The sequence below is a fragment of the Panthera onca genome, chromosome F2 (genome assembly GCF_046562875.1).
Source record: "Panthera onca isolate mPanOnc1 chromosome F2, mPanOnc1 haplotype 2, whole genome shotgun sequence".
Taxonomy (NCBI): domain Eukaryota; kingdom Metazoa; phylum Chordata; class Mammalia; order Carnivora; family Felidae; genus Panthera; species Panthera onca.
The window spans coordinates 19,761,065-19,771,110 of record NC_138356.1 but is presented as its reverse complement, the minus strand read 5'-3'; the positions used below and the strand labels follow the sequence as shown (position 1 = coordinate 19,771,110).

Genomic DNA, 10,046 nt, shown 5'->3' with positions numbered 1-10,046 from the left:
TGTTTGTTTGTTTGTTATTTTGTTTTGTTGGGTTTTTTTTTTTTTTTTGGTCTGTTCTCTTTAAACAGAGATGTAGTGAAATACAGTGAAATGCTGACATAATGAAGACAAGTTTTCTATGATGTGAAATTTTTATAGTTGCTGGTTTATTAGAAATTTCCAGATATACTTTCCAAATATAAATTCTTAAATCATGTTATCTCTTCATTAAGGCCAAAACCAAAAACAAAAACAAACCCTGCAAATATGCATCTGGTTATTCAATTACACATGTGCTTGCTATAGGAACTTTGCAAAATTGGAGTACATAGTGTCTATTGTGAGAAATTTTCCTTACACAAAATACTAGGGGAGAAAACCAAGAAACTAAATAACTAGAAGAACATATGGAAGTGCATGGAAAATACTGTGGAAAATCCCAGGACAAATGACTAATGCTCAGTTGGAAATAGTTAGATATCACAACAGGGGCATAGAGACTACTGCATTTTGTTTTAAAAATATTAGTTCATGACGAATAGTCTTGGAGCATTTTAAACCAGGGATGTAGCCTTACATTTCTTTAAGAAAAACTCATGCTTTTGTATCTTTTAGGTGAAAATGCTAGTGAGAGGCAAACAATGAGAAACTGAAAAACTGCAGACTTGAATGGGGGACAATCGCGGCGAGGCAAAAGCGTCGCTGTTAATTTGTTTCAGTGCCTCGTACTCGAAACTCCGTCTCACAGCTTCCTTCAAAGAAGTTTAAAATTGAAAATGTGAACAGTGCTTCCTGCCTGACCAGTGAGTGCTTGTAGCAAGCACCACTCCCATAATTGAACCTTTCTCACAGAAGTAATGTCTATTAGGTGACTTAACAAGGGGGTGCACGAGGTGGTCACGAGATGGATGTCAGTGACAATGATTCCTTGCTGATGCTTTCTATTAAATCTAGACGTGCTGCCACACATTGATCAACTGCACAAAACCTGATGATAAATAAGTCAACCAGGCTTCCAAATCGTCGTATCTGTATTGACGAACCCTGAGGTGAGCCTTCCGCACAAGGTTATGATGGAAATGGCAGTAGAATCTATAGCACTGAGACTCACGATGTCCACCAGTGTGTAGCACCATTCATTTTATTTGGTCCCTCCAGAAAGGCTCAACTTTTTTTTCCTTTTTGTCTTTTCTTTTCTTTTTTTTTTTTTTTTTTTTTTGAGAGAGAGAGAGGGAGCATGCACACATGAGCAGGAGAGGGGCAGAGAGAGAGAGGGACAAAGAGAATCCCAAGCAGGTTCCACGCTGTCAGCACAGAGCCTGATGCAGGACTCTATCTCACCACTGTGAGATCACGACCTGAGCCGAAATCAAGAGTCAGATGCTTAACCAACTGAGCCACTCAGGCACCCCTAAAGTGCTAAGGGAAGACAGTACGTATGCATAAAACACATATTTCAGATGTACTGCTACTTAGAAAGTACATACTCACTGTCTCTGAACAAAATTTTTTGGCAATAGAATCTGGCGAGAGGAAGAGCGGATAAAAGAGAGTGTACACGCAATATAAGAAAAAACGAGGAGCAAAGAAAAAGAAAACCTATGGGGATACCTAAGCAATCTCTGCCAGTGTAAATCTGAAATTTAATACAATGTAAGAAAAGACTTCTAAACTGATAGGGCCATGATGCAAATGCAAACAAATCAAACCAACCTGGAAATAAATTTCAATTTGATTTTAATTAGATATGGTGAAGAGGATAGGTAATAACATGACTGTCTTGTTTCATTAGAGGACTGTGCAAGTATAGTTTAATCCTTGATATTGAACAACAAATTAAATTCATTTGTAAAAAGTTATGAGTGTAATCTAGAGTAAAAAAGATACACACACACACACACACACACACACACACACACACGCACAGAGTTTTAAGCCCATGAGATGACAAAAGGAATAGAATAAATTGAGTAATCAAACTACCAATAAGAATATGAAATTCAGACACAGCAAATATAAAACCTGCAGAAAAATGGCAAGGAAGGGTCAAACAGGTCAATAAACATAATAAGTGGGATGAATTAAATCCTCAAATATAGAAAGGCACAAATTCTAAAAATCCAATTTAAAAAAATCAGTTGCATTTTTTATTACTAGATACACATAACAGACAAATTACCCCAAATGAATGGACAAAAATAAATTTATTAATACCTGCACTGATAACCGTGATAACTACTTAAATATGTTTCTGAGTAAAAAAGCATTCTGTTGGACTGAGCATGAAAACTCAGGGCTAAAAGATGACATTTATCAAGAAGTTATGGCATCCATATGTATTTATGCTTTAAATGATATGGAATTAAAATTTATAAAGCAAAAATCGTTAGAGGTAAAAAGAAATTCCTCAAATCATAGTATGGTAGTTTATACTGTAAGTCGACTGGTGTCTGCACTACTGATATTCCAGATGGAATCATTTTTCTTTTGACTAAAGAGCACCCTTCAGCATTTCCTGCATAGCGTGTAGGTGGTAATGAATTTTCTGTTTTGATTTGTCTAAAAATACTTTTATTTCGCCTTCATTTCTGAAGTACAGTTTTTTTGGTTGAAAATTTTCAGTTGCAGATTATTTTCCTTTAGCACTTTAAATATTCCATTGTCTTATTTTTTTATTTCTTTTTTCTTTTTTTCTATTTTCAGCTGTTTATACTATTGTTGCCCCTCTGTGAATACTGTGCTATTTGTCTCAGGCTGCTTTCGAAATTTTTCTCTGTCTTCTCTTTTCACTTTTGTTTGTTTACCCCATCGTGATTTGGTATGCTATTTTTCCTCACTGAACAAAAAAATTCTTGGGGCGCCGGGTTGGCTCAGTTAAGCATCCGACTTCAGCTCAGATCATGATGTCATAGCTTGTGAGTTTGAGCCCCACATTGTGCTCTGTGCCGACAGTGCAGAGCCTGGAGCCTGCTCTGATTCTGTGTCTCCCTCGCTCTCTGCCCCTTCCGCACTCATGCTCTGTGTCTCTCTCTCAAAAATAAACATTAAAAAAATGTTTAAAAAAATTCTTATTGGAATACACTTTAGAATCTCAGACTTGATTTCCCCATTGGTGTGGAAATTCTTATTCTTATCACCAAGTATCTTTTGTAGTCCATTCTTGTTCTTCTTTTAGAAACACAGCACGCATGTTGTTAGACCCTCTATCATACCTCCTGTTTGTCTCTTACATGTGTTTCTCTTTAATTTTTTTCTTTTCCTCTATAAACTTTAGTCTGCATGATTTATTCCAATCTATTTTTTCAGCTTACGCATACTTTTTCCTTTCTAAATTGATTATTTTGGAATTTCATCTTTTCCAGTTTTATTGAGATATAACTGACATGGAACATGATACTATTAAAGCTGTACAACGTAATTATTTGAGACGTGCGCATATTGTGAAATGATCATCCCATTCAGTTTAGTTAGCAGCCGCCACCTCATAATTACAATTGGTTCTTCACGCAATGAGCACTTTTAAGATCTACTCTTTTAGAGACTTTCAAAAATAAAACACAGTATTGTCAACTATAGTCACCATGCTGTCCATCACCTTCACCCATTTCCCCCAGCCCCCACCACCTGCCTCTAGCAACCACCAAACTGTTCTCCGTTTCTGAGTTTGGCCTTTTTAGATTCCACATATAGGTGAGATTATACAGAATTTGTTTTTCTGTCTGACATATATATATATATATATATATACACACACACACATATATACATATATGTATTTATATATTTACTTATATATTTATATGTATATATAAATACTTATATATGTAATATATATACATATATATATATATATATATATATATATATATATACATACACACACACACATATACCCCACATTTTCTTTTTGTGTCCATCCATCGACAGGCACTTAGGTTGTTTCCATGTCTTGGCTACTGTAAATAATGCTGCAGTGAGCATGGAGTTTCAGATACTTCTTTCAGGTAGTGGTTTCATTTCCTTTGATATGTACCCAGAGGTGGAATTGCTGAATCATATGGTAGTTCTATTTTTAATATTTTGAGGAACTTCTATACTGTTTTTCATAGTGTCTGCACCAATTTACATTCCCACCAATATTGCACATGGGTTCCTTTTTCTCCACATCTTCGCAAACTCCTGCTATCGTTCGTCTTTTTGAAGATAGTCTGAAAGGCTTGAGGTGATAACTCATTGTGCTTTTGAATTGTCGTTTTCCTGATGATTAGTGATGTTGAGTATCTTTTCAGGCACGTGTTGGCTATTTGTCTTCTTTGCAAAAATGTCTATTTAGTGCCTCTGCCTATTAAAAAAAAATGTTTTTGCACTTTGAGTTGTATGAGTTCTATATATATTTTGGATGCTAACCCCTTCTCAGATAAGTCATTTGAAAATATTGTCTTCCATCCTATAGGTTGCTTTTGTGTTTTGTTGATGGTTTCCTCTGCTGTGAAGAAGTATTTTATTTTGAAGTAGTCCTACTTGTTAATTTTTGGTTTTGATGACTTTGCTTTTGGTGATAAATCCACAAAATTATTGCCAAGATCAATGTCAAGGAGCTTAACCCTCATGTTTTCTTCCAGGAGTTTTATGGTTTCTGATTTTATATTCAAGTCTTTAATCCATTTCTAGTTGATTTTCCTGTATAGTATAAGATAGGAGTCCAGTTTCGTTCTTTTACATGTGACAGTCCAGTTTTCCCAACACCATTTTTTTTAAAGTTTTTTTATTTATTTTGACAGAATGAGTACAAGCAGGGGAGGGCCAGAGAGAGAGGGAGAGAAAGAAAATCCCAAACAGGATCCATCCACACTGACAGCACAGAACCCTACGAGGGGCTCGAACTCACAAACTGTGAGTTCGTGACTTGAGCCGAAACCAAGACTTGGACACTTAACCAACTAAGCCACCCAGGCTCCCCTAACGCCATTTGCGAAGGACACGATTCTTTCCACGTTGTACATTCTTGACTTCTTTGTCATAAATTAATTGACCACATTTGTATGGGTTTATTCCTGAGCTCTCTATTCTATATGCCAATATGCTACTGTTTTGGGGTTTTTTTGTTTGTTTTGTTTTTTGTTTTTAGTGTTTATTGATTTATTTTGAAAGAGAGAAAGAGCACAAGAATGGGAGGGGCAGAAAGAGAAAGAGAGAGAGAATCTCAAGCAGGCTCCATGCTCAGCACAGAGCCCAATGCAGAGCTCAATCCCACAACCATAAGATCATGACCAGAACCAAAAGTCAAGAGTCAGAAGCTAAGCAACTGAGCCACCTAGATGCCCCCATAATGCTTTGATATAGCTTTATAGTATAATTTGAAATTAAAAAGAGTGATGCTTCTAGATTTCTTGTTCTTTCTCGAGATTGCTTTAGATATTTCAGGTCTTTTCTGGTTCCATACCAGATTTAAGGTTGTTTAGTCTATTTCTGTGAAAAATGCCATTGTAATTTTGATAGGATTGCATCGAGTTTCTAGATTGCATTGGAAAGTATGGACATTTTAACAATGTTACTTCTAATACATGAGCATGAAATGTCTTTCCTTTTTTTGCTATTTGTGTTTCCTTCAATTTCTTTTATCAATATCCTACAGGTTTTAATGTACAGATATTTTATCTTCTTGCTTAAATTTATTCCTGAGTATTTTATTCATTTTGATGAAATTATAGATGGAATCATTTCTTAATTTCCCTTTCTTATAGTTGATTGTTGACTTATAGAAAAACAGCTGATTTTTATTTATTGATTTTAGATCTTGTGACCTGACTGAATTCACTAAGTTCTAATAAGTTTTTTGGTACAGTCTTTAGGGTTTTCAACATATAATATCATGTCGTCTGCAAATAGTGACAATTTCCTTCTTCCTTTCTAATTTGGATGCCTTTATTTTTTCTGTCTAATTGCTCTGGCTAGCACTTCCAGTAGTATGTAAAAGTGGTTAAGAGTGAGCATCCTTGTTTTGTTTCTGATCTTAAAGGAAAAGCTTTTCACTGTTGACTGTGGATTTTTTGTATATGTTGTATATGTTGGCTGTGGATTTGTTGTATATGGCCTTTATTTTGTTAAGGTGTATCCCCTCTATAACCAGTTTGCAGAGTTATTATGAATGCATGTGGAATTTTGTCAATGGGTTTTCTGCATCTAATGAAAAGATCCTATGATTTCTATCCTTGGTTTCGTTACTGTGATGTATGACATTGATTGACTGATTAGCAGATGTTGAAACATCCTTGCATCTCAGGGTAAACCCTACTTGATCCCGCTGTATGGTTGGTTCTTTTAATGTATTGTTGAAGTCAGTTTGCTAATATTTTGTTGAGGATTTTGCATCCATGTTCATTTGGGATACTTGTTGTAACTTTCTTTTCTGATAGGACCTACTTGTGAGCGCACTGAAAAGCTTATGAAATGGACTGGAGTTCTCCATTTGGAGCTGGCAAAAGGCAGGAAAATTTTAAAAACGTATGTTGGTCAAATTTAAAACTTTTCTTTAAACCAAATAACAGCTGATAACTTTGCTTTTCACATCTAAAGTCCAGAATAATTGATTGGTTTTATTAGGTTCAGCCAGTGTTTCCATTTCGACTGAACTAGTGTTTTTAATTTAGGGTGTGATTTGGGGCACTTCAGAGCTCTTGGAGCCATCTAAATTACTAACTATTCATCTATTCCACGTGACTTTATTCCATAAAATTAATTCTATCTATCCATATATATTCAACTAGAATTTGCTTCTATTAGATATAACTTTAAAAATGACCAGGAAGTTTGTTTGGCTTTTGTATCTCCCGATGCTGGACAAGGCAAATTGAAAGAACTTGATTTATTTTCGAATAAGCCTGCTACTTGGATATGGAAATAGGCCATGTTAGTTTTTCATTTTTTTTCCTGACATTATTTTCTTTTTTATGACTATTAAGTCCTTCCTCTTTGCTTGGTTGTAAATACAGGAAGTAGGTCAGCTCTTCCTTCTCAGAAGAACTAAAGAATAGAAAAAGCTGTCTTTAACTTGACAGTACAGTGCTTAATATAATCCTACTTACATGCCAACTCTTTAACAGAGTGTTTACTATAAAAAGATATGGGAGGGGCACCTGGGTGGCTCAGTCGGTTCAGCCTCTGACTCTTGGTTTCGGCTCAGGTCATGATCTTGCGGTTTGGGGGTTTGAGCCCTGCATTGGGATTCTCTCCCTCCTTCCTTCCCTCCCTCCCCCTGCCTCTCTAAGTAAGTAAATAAATGTTAAAACTTTTAAAAATACATGTGGGAAAACATACTCCTAATTCAAGCACAAAGATTTAAACAGCAAACTATAACAAGGCAAGATGTAGGATCATTTATTTTGTTCATAGCTCGAAAACAGTTCGGGAAGGCTGAATAAGTTGTAGTTTTGCATGGGTCGTGGAGCCTTGGTTCAAATTCAGGCTTTCTTTCTAATTATTTACGAGGGTTATTTTACCTTTCTGTGTCTCAATTGTCCTCATCCATAAAATGGGATTAATATTAGGAGTGACTATGTAGAGCTATTGTGCCTGACACAAAGCAAGTTCTCAGTAAAGATTAACTATTACTGTGGACTACAAGTCCTGCATCTTCCATATGGGAAAACCCATCTAGAGGGATGAACAAACCTGGCAGAGCTAGGGCTATGGTTCTTATTCTCTGATTTTCATCCACCCAAGATGGCTGTCGAAGTCTGTCGGGACAAATCCTTTCCACTGAGGAAAATAAATTCTGCTTTTACTAGGGGAGAAGAATTGTCTGATCTATAAGTTAACATGGAACATGTCTAATTTTTGAGGTATCTGGAAATCTACCATAAACAAATACTTGAAAATGAAAGATTTTTTGGCACATGCATACTTCTGTTTGACAATTAAAAAAAAATCAAAGTGAAAATCTCCTTATGTTGATCATATAACATTACACATAAGAGCATAAAGTATGCATTACAAAAAAAAAAAAAAAAAGAAAGAAAGAAAAGAAACCTTTGTGTCTCCTGAAACTACTCAATATACTATGCTATTTCTGTCAACAGAGTATCAGGTTCTAGATAAACAATTCCACCCAGACTTTTGGGTCAATGCTATTTAATATCATTTTAATTTTTTCACTATAAGCAGTGCATTATGAAATATGGTTTAGAGTTTAAACTGAGATAAGCCTTTTAATGATCAGGAGACAAATATTATAATAACTTTTTTTTAAAATTTGGAATATACAGAGAGTTCTTCAAGTTCAGCAAGCATGTGTAGACCATTTTTTCTATATACACCATGATTTCTTTACAAGACCAGGGCGTGCTACATGAATAGACCTTTCCCTAGGGCCTCAATTTTAATTTTCCAGAGTTTGGAGAAGCAGTATCCATCAAGTTCCCTCAACTGTTGAGAATAATGCTGTTTTTGTCACACACAAGGTCTGTTTTGAACTCAAACATACACACCAACTGTAGACCATAGACTTGCAGACCTGTCAGCACAATGCCCCATTACAGATTGTCCCTTTAGCAAGATGACTTCATTTTAGCAGCCTGTTCTGGTTTCTACATCCTTCCAGGTTTCACAGTTCAGTGCAGTCAAACAAGGTGATGGCATTTTTAAGGCTCTAGATTTTATTGGTCTATGAATAAAGGTAGGTGGCCAGGTACCATTTCAGGGTTTCAGCTGGCAACCTGGTACTAAATTTGAGTACACTGAGACTAAGACGGTTGAAATTTTTTTAATACTGGAAACATAAACACTGGCATTTATGGAAATGGTTGCTCTAACAGGAAGTGATTTCATATCTCATTAGCTGAAATAAGATTATGGGAATGTCTAACTTTAATCTGAAGTATCATTAAAACTTGGGACATACTATTTCTCAAGAAGAATTTATTAGAATCCAAGCAACCCCTATTTGCATTTTGAGCCTTCTACTTATTGGATGCTAATAAAAACCCTATACCATGGTACTTGCACGTTTTTAATTTCCTATTAAGACATAATCATGTCTGAAACAGGCACATATATGGCCCATAAACAGCCATGCCTGTTCTCTAAGTTGTATATATTCTTTACCCAGGAATAAATTTTGCTCAAAACTGGACTGTGCATGTACTGGAAAGAAGAGAGTCAGATAAAGACTATAGTAGGTAGAGAAAAGCTAATGAAGAGACACCTGGCCTCATAAGACTTTAAACGAATTCTTGGCTTTAATAGGAGTGAATGAACAAAGAAAAAACGTCCAGTTATACAATAAATAAGTCATGGCGTTGTAAAATATAGCACAGGGAATATAGTCAACAATATTATGATAACTTTATATGGTGACAGATGGTAACTAGACTTCTCATGGGAATAATTTTGTAATGTGTAAAAATACCAAATAAGTATGATGTACACCTGTAAATAATAGGAAATTTTATGTCAATCGTGCTTCAATAAAAAATCGTTTAGGTTTTTTAATCTTTCATTTCCTCCCTTAGAATAGAAGCACTAGTAACATGTACTCACAGGCTGGTGACTATGAAACGAGACAATGCATGTTAACAAAAAAACAACTAAGATTTGTCTGTTCCTTCTCTAGACAAATATTCTGCCACATCCTGTTTGAATGTGCTGTGTTTTGCAAAACGATATATAAATAAAAGAAAGCATCACTTGTGTAATGTGTGCATGTAGTATAGACATAACTTGAAAAGTATGTGGCTAACTGTAGCTAAATATGGAACACTTCACCAATTTGGGCATCATCATTGTACAGGGGCCCTACTCATCTTCTCTGTGTCTTTCCAATTTTAGTGTATGTGGTGCAGAAATGAGCTTGACTAACAGTAACTAAAAACCAAAGAAATGAATGTACAAAACTTGCTTCTGTGTTTATTGTTCTTGGCTTACCTCAGTGATTTTAGAATTCCATGTTCACTTTGATAATTAAACTCTCTTGTCTGCTACTTTGTATAATTCTCTCCTTTGTGAACTGAGTTCAGTGAAACACATTCTATATGGGAATGCACTCTTCAAAAGCAGAACTGGCCCTTAGG

The 10,046-nt window shown here is 35.5% G+C and overlaps 1 non-coding gene across 1 annotated transcript; it reads right to left on the bottom strand.

The window, feature by feature from the left end:
• Positions 1–9,721: 9,721 nt before the first annotated feature.
• On the bottom strand, positions 9,722–9,825 carry LOC132664921 (U6 spliceosomal RNA). The gene has a single exon (XR_009603913.1). It is a non-coding gene; the product is annotated as a U6 spliceosomal RNA (small nuclear RNA).
• Between the last annotated feature and the right edge of the window lie 221 nt (positions 9,826–10,046).